Source organism: Furipterus horrens, unplaced genomic scaffold, assembly GCF_987537825.1.
Source record: "Furipterus horrens unplaced genomic scaffold, mFurHor1.1.pri manual_scaffold_6, whole genome shotgun sequence".
In the NCBI taxonomy this organism is placed as follows: Eukaryota; Metazoa; Chordata; class Mammalia; order Chiroptera; family Furipteridae; genus Furipterus; species Furipterus horrens.
In genome coordinates this window covers 4,712,289-4,726,735 of record NW_028327176.1, presented here as the reverse complement: position 1 = coordinate 4,726,735, position 14,447 = coordinate 4,712,289, and the positions used below count along the sequence as shown (strand labels likewise).

At 54.0% G+C, this 14,447-nt stretch overlaps 1 protein-coding gene across 5 annotated transcripts in view; it reads right to left on the bottom strand.

The window, feature by feature from the left end:
* The window catches only part of LPIN1 (lipin 1), a 102,031-nt gene that overhangs the window by 58,022 nt on the left and 29,562 nt on the right, over positions 1–14,447 (bottom strand). The window contains exon 1 of one of the 5 annotated variants that reach the window (XM_090280926.1): positions 8,172–8,230. The exons of 3 other annotated variants lie outside the window; for them this stretch is intronic. The gene's annotated coding sequence lies outside the window, so the exon portion shown is untranslated. Of the gene's footprint in view, positions 1–7,957; positions 8,104–8,171; positions 8,231–14,447 lie in introns of those variants that run through there. One more of the 5 variants, XM_090280925.1, reaches the window with a different exon arrangement.

Below are 14,447 nucleotides of genomic sequence, written 5' to 3'. Positions count from 1 at the left end.
TTGAACAAAACGGATGGCAGTCACCAAGTTCTAAGTGACAAACGCTGTTCAGCACGTGTCTACAGGGTACCCGGTGCCGTACCCAAGGTCACAGACTGTCATGAAGTCGGCATTACCGAGAGGCCAATCCGGGACCAGAGTAGAAAGCATCGTCTCCGAGACAAAGGCTTCTGCTTTCTGCTCAGAGCTAAGCCCCCGCTTGGCAAAGAGGTTATGGAGGGAACCCAGGAACGCAACGGGGCCCTAAGCTTATGTTCTATGGCCCGGTCATAACAGCACCAAGAAATCAAGTCTTCAACCCAAGCAAGAAGCCAGGGGAGGGGGGGGCTCTTGGTGGGGGGAGAGGAGTAAAAGATGAGCAGATACCAAGGTGCACTCTCCACCCCCGAAGTCATCCGGCTAGTCAGGATATGAGGGGAAAGTGCCAGAATTTAAAAATGAGAAGAAATTAAGAAAACGGGAAATGTTTCTGCCGTTAAAACTGGTAAAGATGATCCCCCCAAACAAAATTCACTGCAGTTTAAATTCCAGGCTCGTGAGGCACCTTTGCCAACAAACAGGCCATGGGATACAAAGGACAAGGGGCTGAGAAGCAGGAACAGCACAGAATTTGGGGTCAGAAGGCTTGGAGGTGACGGTCCTCCCCCAACACGGAGGAGCCAGATGCTAACACGCCCTCTCTGCAGGGACCTTCGCTGAGTGAGTGACAGGACGGCTCACTCACTATGGCTCTGACGAGCCATCTCCAGGGTATTCACAGCTCCTCGGGGCTTCTTAGAAGGTAAATTCAAAACACCCCGTCCCAGGGAGGATGAAGGTCAAAGCGCCCTTGTCTGTTCAGTCTGCGTCTGAAGAGTCTTCGTTTGGCAGTTGTCCTCAGAGTGAGTCATCACTTCCTGGAGAGCGCTCTGCTGCTGCTCTGCCGCTGCGCTCAGAAAAACACACGTTCTGTGTGGCACCTCCACCCCCACGGCAGGTGCTGAGCGACACCTGCCGAGTCTGGGTCTCAGGCACAACCAGGGAGCTTCGGGACGGGAAAACCCACTCAACCTCTGCTCACTCACGGCAAGGCCTGCCCCGGTTCCTGGGATCAGCAGCACGATCACACACCTGGGCACAGAACCAGCTGCCGCGCCGCGGCCAACACACACGGGTGGGTCCGTCATGCCCCAGCCTGCTGGCTGCTTTGGTGACACGGCACATCAGAGACTTTGATCTAATCACCGAGTTAACAAACACCACCAGGCAAAGGTCAGTTTGGCAGTCGGCCAGAGTGATACAAACCTTTAAATCGGCTGTCCATTTTCACGTGCCGTTAAGGTCGGTACGCTGTCCAGATGATGATAATCGGTTAAAATTGTTTCCCGTTCATCACAATGAAGCGAGCGATAGGAGATACGATTTTCCTATTCTGCAGAGCGGGACGCCAAGCTCTAGGCTATGGCACGTCCTTCCGATGCAGGCACGTCTGTATCCAGTCGTGACAATCACGCAAACATCCCGAATGACTCCTCCGCCCAAGCTGCGGGCGTGGCTGTACCCACAGACTCTGAGTTACGCGCTGCAGGAGCGCAGAACATGTACTGTGTGAAAGCGTATTTCCTTCTCCAATGGTAAGGCCAAGAGTATCCACCGTGGTACAGTTAACCGTTTTATTTCCTCTTCCTAAGCTAGCGTGTGGTTGGAAATGGGGGCGCTTGCTCTGAGGCACGCCCGTGGGTGCTGGTCGGTAGGCAGCCGCGACAGCCTCGCCCTCGTCGTGTCCGGATGGCACACGCAGGCGCGGCGGGTGTTGGCTTAGGCGCACCGGCAAGGCTGGGCCTGCCGCAGGCTCTCGGAGTCAGGAGAAATCCCTGGGCGCCTTGCGGTGCTGAAAAGGGGTCTCGTCACCTTTGTGTTCACGAAGAAAATGGGGAAAAGATTTTACTAGGAAACTAACTACTCGTGGCTGAAATCTCTCCACTCCTCCTCCTTTCCATCCGGATCTACCTCGTCTGTGTAAAAGCTGTCTTTGAGACGGGTGAGCGCCTGGCCAGTACCCACCCTTTCGGCTCACACCCCTCCTCCCCTCGAGCAGCCGAGGTGACCGGGCGTCACCCTGCGCCTGGCCCAGCACTCGGCACCAGGGAAGGCGGATCCCTGCTCTCCGGAGATGGGAAGCCTTACACCTTACCTGGCTCAGTTACTGAACACCTGGATACCCATGGCCACCTACAACCCTCCTGAAAACTGAACTGGATTCCAGAGAGCGAGCACCCACACAGGCAGTGCTGAAGGCCTCGGGCTCTCATTCAGGATGGTCCTTCCTCAACAGCCTGATGAAGCCTGCCTCTCTGGGGCCCCCACAGGTCCCCGAAGCCCAGAAAGAGTTCAGTTTTCATTCTCCTGGCCGTCCCTGGGCCATCTGAGGAGAGCTCTGGGGCTGTCCCTTGGGCCCTAGCACTGGAGCAAGGCCCTGTCAGCCCCCCAGCCTGGCTGAGTAAGTTTGGAGCGTGGGGGCTACACTGACTACCCCCGGTTGCTCTCTGATCACTTTCCAGTCTGTGTCTCTGTGTCTGGGATCCAAATCTGACTTTGAGCAACCCTGAGGAAAAACAGAAAACACCATACTGCTACTGGGCTGGCCCAGATCACGTTCATCTGAGAGATTATAAAATAAATGTTGGTTTTCATCCAAAGCATTAAAGAAAAAAAAGACAATGTCTAAGAAATCCCTGAAATGACGTAATAACTAATAAGACTTGCAATGAAAGGAAACTGGCTTACACACAGTGTATCTACCTCTTGAGATTTATGTTAATGGCAAAGAAGTCTTTTTTTAGAGCATTGTGGGTATTTATCAGCTGATTAGGATGATAAATTATGTTTACATGACAACAAAGGGAAGTATGCCTTAGAGGTAACATAATGCAGGAGAGAGAACACCAGACGGAAAGTCAAGACCCCTGGTCTCACCCCTACACCTGGCAGCACACCTGGTCTCACCCCTACACCTGGCAGCACACCTGGTCTCACCCCTACACCTGGCAGCACACCTGGTCTCATCCCTACACCTGGCAGCACACCTGGTCTCATCCCTACACCTGGCAGCACACCTGGTCTCACCCCTACACCTGGCAGCACACCTGGTCTCACCCCTACACCTGGCAGCACACCTGGTCTCACCCCTACACCTGGCAGCACACCTGGTCTCACTCCTACACCTGGCAGCACACCTGGTCTCACCCCTACACCTGGCAGCACACCTGGTCTCACCCCTACACCTGGCAGCACACCTGGTCTCACCCCTACACCTGGCAGCACACCTGGTCTCACCCCTACACCTGGCAGCACACCTGGTCTCACCCCTACACCTGGCAGCACACCTGGTCTCACCCCTACACCTGGCAGCACACCTGTGGGCAAGTCCCTTCCCTCCTGGCCAATCCTGGACTGTGTGAGTCCATCAGTGGTTCCACCCACTGAGCTCAGCCATCCTGCAGAGTGCTTAGAGAAGCTTCTTCAACAAAACAGCAAAGCCATCAATACCCTTCGGGATATGGGACCCCAAAATAAGAGAATTCAGGAGAAATCCTTGAGGTACTTTTAAAAAGCAGGCAAGTCAGACTAACACTTCCTGACAAAAGCCATGAAGCGGCAAAAACAGCCGGCCCCAGAGTCGCCCCCGCCAAGCCCTGTCTGAATTAAGCAGGCCGGATAAATCCAGAGTCCTGCTCACGCCAGCTCGGCTTCAGGACCAGGAGGGGCAGCCGGATCCACGCGATCCTGCAGGAAGGAGGGGAGGCGGGAGGCGAGTGCGTCCAGGAGGCAGGGCGCCATCACCCTGCAGAAGTGGCTCGAGAGAGTAGGCCCCAAGAACGATCGGGCACGCAGGGAGCAGACAGAGCAGGCCTGGGCCCCCACCCGGGCGGGGGCGCCCCTCACTGGAGCTAGTCCGTACAACCGCCGGCACAGAGCAGACGAGCCAGAGCATTCGCTGCCCGCATTTCACAGCGCTCAGGAGGGTATTGCTGCTAACACGCTGTCAAGATTAGGAAATGGAGATCTCGTGACTCCTCACCTACTTGTTATGTCAGGAAAAAAGAAAAGAAAAAAACACAGCATTTTGTCCCCAACTTGGCACAACCCTTCTCAGGGTTCGCTAACTGCCAAGAAACACTGGTTTCTTGGAACTAATGCAAGATTCAAAACTCCAGCCATAGCTTTCATAACCCAGGAGTTTTTGCCAACACCATCCACCTCTACAATGTTAAGGTCAGTTTAAGACGGCCTCAGACCAATGAAAAATGGGCAAAATGTAGAAAGGCAGAGTTCGCAGAAGAAGGAAGGAAGAAAAGAACGGAAAGGAGGAAGGATTCCATCTGGTCAATGATACATGAGAAGATCGTCTACCCTATTCATAATTTAACCCATGCAGATCAAAGGAGGCCCTTCAGGTGGTCCAAAATCAGAGCATTTCGTAAAAACCCAGGGTTGGTGAAAGTGGGGGGAGCACACCCATCACTCACTGAGGGGCGGGTGACAAAGAGGTAAGCACTTGGCAACATCTGTCACTTTTTGCAGGTACTAGCCAACGCCAGCAACTCTCTACCGTATTAATTACAACAGGGAAGACAGGAAACGGCTTAAGTATCTGTAGGACTCCGGGTAAGTAAAGTATGGACCAGCCACACCGGATGATGCAATATTATGAGTCGGCTGAAAAAAAATGGAGGAGTGAAAAAAAAGCACATAGTTACACCATGAACCCATTTGTTAAGAATTACATTTACAGCCCTGACCGGTGTGGCTCAGTTAGGTGGGTGCCATCCAGGAAACCAAAACATCGCCAGTTCGATTCCTGGTCAGGGCACATGCCTCGGATGCGGGTTTGGTCCCCAGTCAGGGTATGACATCCTAGAGGCAACCGATGGATGTTTCTCTCACATCAATGTTTCTCTCCATCTTTTTCTGCCTCTCTTCCCTGCTCTCTAACAAATAAATAATTTTTTTTTTAAAGAATTTCATTTACATATATTCTGATATGCACAAGAAGTTCTGGGCTGATTTCCATGCTGCACAAGGTTCATTCACAGGCTCACCCAGGGCCAGGCCTGGCTGGGGACGGGAGACCCTCACTTCTCATATGTATTTCCAGTGCTGGGTTCTGAGTGAGATTTTTACAGGTGCGTGTATTACTTTAACACTAATTGGTGAGGACCTCGGAGAACTGGATGAGGAACAGAAAACTCTGACTGGCTCAATGTCAGGCTCTCCCCGTCACTGAAACTGCTGAGGCAAGAGGGGGTACAGGGGGGTCCTGCTTTGGACAGGAAGGTCAGACGCGTGACGGCTCAGATCCTCCAGCGTTTTGCAATGCTCGGATCTTACCACCTCATGTGATGTGTGTTCTCTGGTCCCTGCCAAGGACACAAAATGCCTGGACCCGGGGGGTGGGGGGGGTGGGGATGCCTTAACTACATACAGATGGTCAGATTTAGGTCCTGATCCTCTGGCTGTTAACTATCTGACTCACTAATTGAGCACAAGGCTTTGCTTCTGCTCTTCACGTGCTGGCAAGAACCCTTTGTCCAAGCTTTGTCTTGGTCCAAAAGAATGCACAGCTTTTGTGACTTCCTGTGTGACTCCCACCCACTCCACCCAGCAGCGCACGGAGGGGGGAATACCAGCTGGATGATGGTCAAGAGTGCTCAGTGGGTAAGAGCGCAGCCTGGTGTTCTGGCCCCAGCTCCCCTACCGGCTAATCTTGGACCACAAGCAAGTTACTGACCTCTCGGCACCTCAGTTTCAAATCTACAAAATGGGATGATGCTTGCAGAGTCCGACCTCGCTGGACTGTTTATGAGGCGGTGCCTGCAAAGTGCTTTTCCAAGGGCATGTACAAATGACAGCCAGGTGCTAAGGCCACGGTCACAGGTGCTCCGGGCACCTGCTGGACTTTTAGTGAAGGCGCTTGCCTGACAGCTATTTTAAATGCACCTTCCCCAGAACACAGGGGCAAAGAATACGACTGGTTAAAATGAATACAGAAATATTACAAGGGTATGTTTATATTCCAATGGGGTGACAATACACTTCCATTTGTCCAAAAACCTGAGCCCAAAGGCAACCCCAAATTGGGCAGCATGCTACCATTAGGCAGGTTGACCGGCAGGAAATTCTCTTGCCAAAGCAGCTGCTGGGGAGGGTGCCTTATTGAGGGAGGGTGCCTTATTGGGCGATGGTGCCTTCTTGCCCCATGACCTTTGTGGCTTGCATCTTTGGTAAAGCAAAGGTGTCTGCCTACCTAATGAGACCCACGAATGCAAAAAGAAAGAGCACAGCACGTGTCTGCAAGGAAACAGAGGGACTTTCTGGAAACAAGGTACCTGGTGTAAATGTGCTCATCCTGTCCCTGAAGCAGCTGGCAAACAGGTGCGTCCGATGGGTCACAGTCTGTGGTCCGCTTTGTGAGCAATGCAAAGGGCCTCGCACTCAGGAGCACAGCCTATATAGAGCCATGACTCTGGTCTAACAGCCTGCAGCTTTTTTTTTCAGGAAAGCCCCAGCATTCAGCATCAGCAGAGAACTTTAAGTTGTTGCAAGAATCACAAAACTCGGTCATGGGGTTGAGAGACGCGGCCACGATCACCAGCGTGGGAAAGCTCCCTGCTCCTCGCCAGACTGAGCCCTGCCACTCGCCTCCACCCAACTTCTCAGCTGGTCAGTCAGTGGGCATCTTTCCATCTGAAGGACCAAGAGACCCTCCGGGCCCCTCACCTGACCCCGCAAGTTCTCCCCCGTGCACAGAGACCCAGCAGGTCTGCCCCTGCAGCCCGTTCTTTTCTAGAAGGATGAGGTTTTTTGGGAACTGAGACGTGGGGTCCCCCAGCCGGCCGAAGCAGAGCTAAGACCAGAGCCCAGGCCTCAGACCCACGGGCCTGGTCGGGCCCAGGGCCCAGGCCTGCTCCACAGCACCACACTGCCCTACGCGCAACCAGGAATAAAAGCTCCCAGCAAACACCCACACACAAAAACGCGTGATCATCAAACAATGTTGGCAAATACGAAGCGTTATCAAAATACAGAACCCAAAAACAAATGCTTAGATCTTCCATTTCCGGGAAGGAAAGAAGCATGTGTTTATTTCTCGATTATTATACGTTTTCCTCAATTGCTTACTTTAATTCATAAGGCCCAAATTATGGGACACAAGAGTAACAGTTAAGTTCACTGTCACACCCCCAATTACAAAGAAAAAAAGGAAAAGAACTTTTTCAAGCTCATCGTTTCCAAAACACTCCTACTATCCTGGGGAAACTATTGGGTTCTAAAACCTCCCCGAATTAATACCTCCAGCTGTTTTAGTTCCCGCGTCCTGTGTGGCGGTCAAAAACAGGGTTGACATCTGCTTTCTCCAGCATGACCCCCCACTCAAATTACCCGCCCGTCACCTCCCCTCTAGCGCCATGGCAATTAAAGTTATTTCCTAACGCTCCCTGCTTTCCATCTACAGTTTCCTGGCTTTGGCAGGAGCGTTTGATGGAACCAACCAGGCTGAGCACCCAGGGGCTGCAGGATCGGTGCACAGAGGCCTGGAAGTCCTGGGACCCTGTCATCTGAGAACCCAGATTCCAACCCCGGTTCTCGGCTGCCCAGCAGCTGCGTGACCTTGGGCCGTAGGTCAACCTCCCAGTGCCTCAGTTTCCAAAACGGCACAACAGGAATTTTAACCCCCCCAGGGCATGTTTTCATTAAAGTCCCGGCAAACGTCGGGGCTGCTCGCTGCCCAGAGAGAACCCCCCGCCCAGGGATCAGGGCGAACGTCAGCACAGCCCCCCCCCCAACCCCGCCTCGCCGGTCCCACAGCCCGCTCAAGGTCAGCCCCGCGGGGGCTCCGAAAGCAAAAGCCCGAGGATGCCGGTGGGGCCGCCGCACCCCGGGCCTGTTTCTCCGCCTCCCTGCCGGAACTACTTACCCCGAACGGGCCGCGGGGACAAAGCCGGATCCCCCGGCGTCAAGTCCGCTCGGGGCTCGGGCCTCGCCGCGCGCGCTCCCCAGTCCCGGGCCGCCCCTGCTCCGCCCAGCCCGGCTCTGCCCAGGCTGTAGCCCCTCCCTCGCCCAAGGCCGGGCTCTGCAGGCTCTGCAGGCTCTGCCCGGGGCCCCAATGCGGCGTGGAGGTTGCCACTCACCCGGAGGCGCCACGCGCGCAGCCGCCTTTGTATGGAAACACCCAGCCCAGCGCGCCCGCTGTCAGGGAGGCCTGGGCCGGGGGCGGAGCTAAAGGGGGCGGGGCGACGGGGCGGGGGCGGGATCGGAAGGCGGGTTGGCGCCAGGGGGCCTCGGGAAGAACGCGCGCGGGGCTGCTTTCACAGCCCACCCGGCCCAAGGCAGCGGACGGAGCCTGCCTCGGAGGAAGGCCCAAGTCCGCCGGCCCTCCGCCATCGCTCACCTTACCTTTCCTGTGGCTGCCGGACTTTCGGCCATGTTTCTGGTTTTTCTCCCCCAAGCCAAAGTCATACATTTAATTCAGCTGGATAGACTGATTTTTAGGAATGCTCAGGTGTGCAGCCAGGTAGACGGCGGGGAAGCCCCCAGGGCTTGGTTTCCTGGGCTCTGCTCTTCCTGAGCAGGGGGTTCTGGGCCTGACCCTTAACCTTTCCGACTCCGGCCCTCATTTCTTCAACCACCACGTGGCAGCTGCATTGATCCCACGGGTGTTTACACTTAGCTTCTTATGGCGGGTCAACGTTTGCGCTTTGTCTGAACGACCAATCACTTCTGCTTCAGTCATTCATTTAGCAAGTACTCCTCAATGAACAGGATGACCAGGTCCCTGCCCCTTTGCAGCTTCCAATCAGCAGCAGGAGACAAGGTAAGGGGCAAATAAATGAAAAACACAGTAATCTGCGGTAGTGAAATGATTTAGATCGTGTGGATGAAAGGGGGGCTCTGTGATAATACTGAGAAGTGTACAGACCACAAGTAACCTCACAGGGCGATCTGATCATAAACTTCTAAACGGGCAGATCATGGTAAAAGGTTTATCTTTGCCTTAAGCAAGCCTTTCTTTTTTTTTTTTTTTTTTTTTTGTACATTTATTAAAGCCCAGGACAGTGAAACAAGGAACAAGGGGCTCCCCACAGGAGATACCACAGGAGCACCCAAGCGGGGCTGCTCTGACCCCCCGCAAAGTCGGAGGGAAGAGCCCCTGGAGACGGGGTCAGGGGTCAGCCCAGGGTGACCTGCTGCTGCCCACTAACCCCCTGGGGGCAAGTCTTGTGGGGACCTCTAGAGTTTGGGGTGCATGCCTGTGGGAGAGGAAAGGCTTACATTCTCCCACCTTAATTATAAAAGAAACTGCATACCTGCTGTTCTAGGAGGCATTTTTCTCAATCTATTGAGATCTTTCTTCCAGGCATATATACTGATTGGCTCAGATAAATTCATAAAAATTCTCTGCAGGTTTGGATGCTCTTACACTGACAATCAGATGATCCAAAATCCTAAATGACAAGAAACACTCAAGTCCTACAAAGATGGACGGAAGAGGCAGAGCTTTCTGGAAAGCAAGCTGAAGGCCCCGAGGTGGCTCTCTGTGGGTTCCTGGAGCCATGGGGTAGTGGGAAGGAAGGGTAGCAGGGACCAAACCTTTAGGGTCTTGTGGCCCATTTCAAGAAGCTTTGCTATTCTAGGAGGGTTGTAAACATGGGAATTATAGAATCTAATTTACACTTTTTTGTGTAGGGGGCAGGAGTGGAAACTCAGACAGGCAGCTACTACAGGAAACCAGGGGAGATCATGGGGGCTCAGACAGTTGGGGCGGGGGGTTCATGAGAAGTGGAGACTTCAGGCATGTTTTGGAGGAAAACCCCCTGGACTGGCAGACATATGGGTGAGGTCGGGGTGGCGCAGGATGAGAGAAGGAAAAATCAGGGGTGCCAGCTCCATATGGGGCTTGAGCCGCTGAGGGACTGCGGTGCCTTTCACTGAGCGACAGAAGGAAGAGGGAAGGGGAAGGAACTTCAGCAATCACCTCAGACGCGAGGTCAGGGAGACCTCCAGGGCTGGGCGGAGAAGGAGGGCTGGCTGGAGTTTGGGGTCTCCTGCCTGGGAGCTTTGCCCAGGTGGTGCATCTTCCCTCCAGCTGGCCATGTGTCGATGCCCTCTGGCTGGTCTTGGGCTAACTGACACCTAGACACCCCTGTCCCCAGGAAACCAGGCGCCCCCCTCCCATGCTGTATTGCAGAGGAGGGTGCTACACGGGGGATCAGCATTTACAGGGGAGACCCTTCCTCAGCATATCTCAAAGACCAGAGTGGAGGGTACAAATGCAGGGCCCCAGAAGGAAGCGGTCTTATGCTCTCCTCTCCCCCTCCCTCGAAGATGTGTCCGGAAGCAAGTCTACCCGAAACAAAAAGGCTTTTTGGAAGCAAAGTCCAACTTCGGGCTTTTTAAGGGAAGCCTTTGTTTAGGTTAAATCTTGCAGTATTAAAATTTGAAGTCTGGAGGTCCCAAAACAGAAAATCCAGGCCAAAGCACTTATTCTACAAATGATGAACTTGGGGGCAGAGTGGGGTTGGGTTTCATCCAAAGTCGGTGCCAATTAGCAGGGTCCACCTGGACCCTGAGCCAGTAAGGTCTGGTGGCTTCCCAGTTTAGCCTGCCACCCCGAGAAGGCACTTTCCCTGCTGTCCCTGTTATTGCCATAACTTCTAAACAGGGCCAGCCTCAAAGGGGCGGAGCAGGAGGGGATGTCAATCAAGCAATTAGTAGAAAACACTCATCAGAACACAGTTCACTATAAGCTGAATTGGATTTGCCAAAGCCCCAGGACTTCTAATCCGGCCCTGTCTGGAGTCCCCCTAGGAGAGCCCTTCCTGGGTTGTCTGCAACTGGGGAGTAAAAGCAGGTGACTCAGCCTGGATGGCTGAGGTGATCCCCTTTGGCCAATTCCAGGACCTGCCGCTTTCAGCCCAGCTCAGACTAGAAGGAACATCAGATGAGTTCAACTTGCTCCCGCTGCGCTGGCGGAAGAAGGGCGGGTGATGCCAGCCTAAAGTGACGCAAGCATCCTGGGTTCTACAGACTCAGGTGTTACCATATGGAAAGTGGCGGCACATGCTCCACCCACAGACCCACTCTGAGGATGGCAAAGGCCATCATGTAAACCATGTGGCCCGACTGCCGACCTGACAGGTTTTTAACTTCTAGAACCGCATACACTGAGGACTGGCGGTTCCCGGAAGGATCTGCTGAGCACTTAGCCCGGCTCGCCCTGATGATCCAGGAGGGACCCCCAGAGAGGACCACATTGCTGAGGATGTGCCAGGCTAGGCAATGACAACCAGAGTGATGTTAGCCGTCCTAGTCTGGCTGGAAACCTCCCTGCTTTTAGCCAGAGACAACAGCTTTATTCCCCTGGGAGTTCTGAAGTTTGCCAGATGAACTACCTCTACAGCAGACAGGGCTCTGCACGGGGAAGGGGTGGGTGACCATCCCATGAGACAGGGCGGGCAGGTGTACAATGAACCGGTCTCCTGACTGCTCTGGGGGTGGCATCAGTGGTCAGCTCTGCAAATGTCCTAAACAAAAAAAGATGCCCAAGAAAAAACAGTAAATTACCCCCCTCCAGAGGCCCAGGATGGCCCGGGTTCACAGGAAGGGAGGGGCTCTCCTTGGTGTCCGAGGCCAGTCCCTGTCTGGAGCCCCTGATGAGGTGACTTCAGCCGGGCCACTCCCTTGCTGGGGCCTCACCTCCTCGGTGTACAGGGGAGAGAGCAGCCTGGAGTCCACCAGAGGTGGAGTGGGTCCCCTGGGTGCCCGGGGGCTGGCTGACCAAAGCAAGTTTCACGGGGGGAAGAGGCAGGAATAAGAGTCCCTGGGTTCTACTGGGAGAGAAAGGTGGGGGGGGAGGGTAAACCAGGGAGAGTAAATGTCTGGAAGGGCCCACCCCCAAATTAGGGTGAGGATCATAGATTCGGGCTGAGGTGTCCAAGAGGGAAAGAAGTCATGGGGAGATAAAGGGGAGAGGCTGCCAGTGGCCGCAGCGAATACGGAGGCCACACCACCCCGACTCACCCTAACAGACACGTTAACTGGGCAGCACCGTGCGCCAGCACACAGAGCCACAGAGAAGCAAGGAAACTCCCTGGCGCAGGGCAGAGAGAGCCGCGCCCCAGGGACCCCCACTGTGTCTCTCGCTCAGAAAGCGGTCACCATCCTGCCTTTCTCCATCACTCGCCCGCGTCTTCATTCCTCCCTGATTTGTTGAGTGTCTACCCTGTGCCGGGCCTTCTGGGGAGCAGAGCAGACAGGGTGTCTGCCCTCAGTGGGTGTATGGCTGGGGTAGTAAGCACGGCCAGTCACACCAATACACATCAAAACCATCACTCTGCTCAGCACCTAAGGGTTACCCATATCTGCCAGATCTCCCCGGCTCGACCCTGAAGAAGAAGAGGACTCGGCTGAACAGGGTGGCTGGGGCCCGGAACAGCATGTGCAGAGCGGCCTGGTGCGTGCAAGGCTGGAGGAAAACCAGGCTAGCCTCTGATGGGGGACTCGGGGAGCACAGCCAGCCCCCTGCCTGCCCGGCTGGTAGGTCCCAGCCTGTGTTCCCTGTCATCGAGACAGGCTGGGACACCCTTTCCCCTCTGGCTGGAGAGGGAAGATTCCTAACGGGCCAGGCTAGGACAAGACAGACATTTTTGCTCCACTATTAGCTGTCCCTGCTTCCTGGTCCACTTCCCAGCCCCAGTCTCTAGAAACCAGCCCACATGCCTGGGAAATTATGGCCTTTGGTGTGTATTTCAGATCAGTGCGGCCAAGTTCAGCTTCACGGCCTTCATCCCTCCCAGCATTTCTCCCCAAACATCAGAGTGAGCACTGGTCTCTTCTTTGCCAGTCCCGGGACTGATGCATGCACTACTTGGTGTGGCATGAGCTTGTGCCAATCAGCATAGATGCCAGGGACACAGAGCGCAGGATGGGAGGGGAAAGGGAAGAGCTGAGGGGGGATGGCAGGAATGAAACTTTCTACCATGTCAGTCATTGGCAAGGCTATATCCACTTATACGAGATGAATCTACCCAAGAAGAACACAGAGCTGAACTTAACAGAAATCCATCTGCTACGGACTGAAAGCTTGTGCCCTGCCCTGCACTGCCACGCTCCTATGTTGAAGCCTTACTTTCCGACAGGATGGCATTTCGAGGTGGGGAGGGGATTAGACTCAGATGAGGTCTTGAAGGTGGAGAGGGCCCCCCCACCCCCAGAAGCCTGGACCACAGAGCTAAGCATAGCGACCCAGTCTCTGACCTCAGTGAGAGAAGCTGGCTCTGGAATAAAATCAGGTTCCCACCGAGAAGACCCTGTGCAACCTGTCACGGTGCTGTGAGCTCTGAGCCAGCCCCAGGGTAATTGTTCAATTGAACAGTTGAACACTTGTTACTAGACTTTTCAGCTTGTAGACTTCTACCCCCAGTGAAGATCAAATCTAAGATATTAAGTTATATAATGCTTCGTCAGCTCAAAACAAATAGGAAAGCAGAAAAGGATTGGATTTGCCAACAAATTGTATCTGCTAACTACAGAGTGCCAATGCTGCTTCCTCCCAGGTGCCCCGCTCTCAGTCTGGCCACACACAGCTCATCGCGCACCTCTCCCCTTCACATGACCTTCACAGGACCTTGCACTTCAGGCCCCCAACTCTAAGATTTCGAGAGACAAAGCAGATTGACCCAGGACATCGTCTAAACCTACAAGTAATGGGTCACTGACGTATCCGAGGAATGGTCACCTCTGGGTCACACTCCATCCTTGGTCCAGCGCTCCCCCATTCTGCGCGCGGGCCCTTTTGCTTCACCTGCTGTAGCCCAGACACCGTGCCAAACGGCAGGAGATGGAGCCAGAGCCACACGCACGCCTCCCTGCAAGGCCTCCTGACCTCTGTCACACATGGACAGACTTGGTAGAAAGAGCAAGAGCGGCACACAGACGCTATGGAAGGGCCCGGAAGACAGGACGGACCTGAGGGGAGCACCCAGGGGGTGCCTATGAGATGGAACCCATTTGGCCCCCGCCTCACTTCTTGCTGGTCATGATGTGACCTAAGGGAGGAGACAGCTGACCTCTCTGACACCCAGTTTCCTTTCCCACAAACTTGGGGTGACAATATCTGTTTCACGGGGCTACAGTAGTCCCTCACTTATTGTGGGTATTACATTCTAGGCCCCCCGCGATAGGTGAAAAACTGCGAAGTAGGAACCTTACATTTATCTTAGTATTTATATATATTTTAAGGCTTTATAAACCCCACACACTTATAAACTGTTCCCAGTCCCTTATTAACCTTTGCCACTCCCTTATTAACCCTTTCCACACTTTTATAAACACTACTTATGTTCTTAAACATATTCTACACTCTTAAACCTACATCACTTTAACAACATACATATACAGTACCGCAA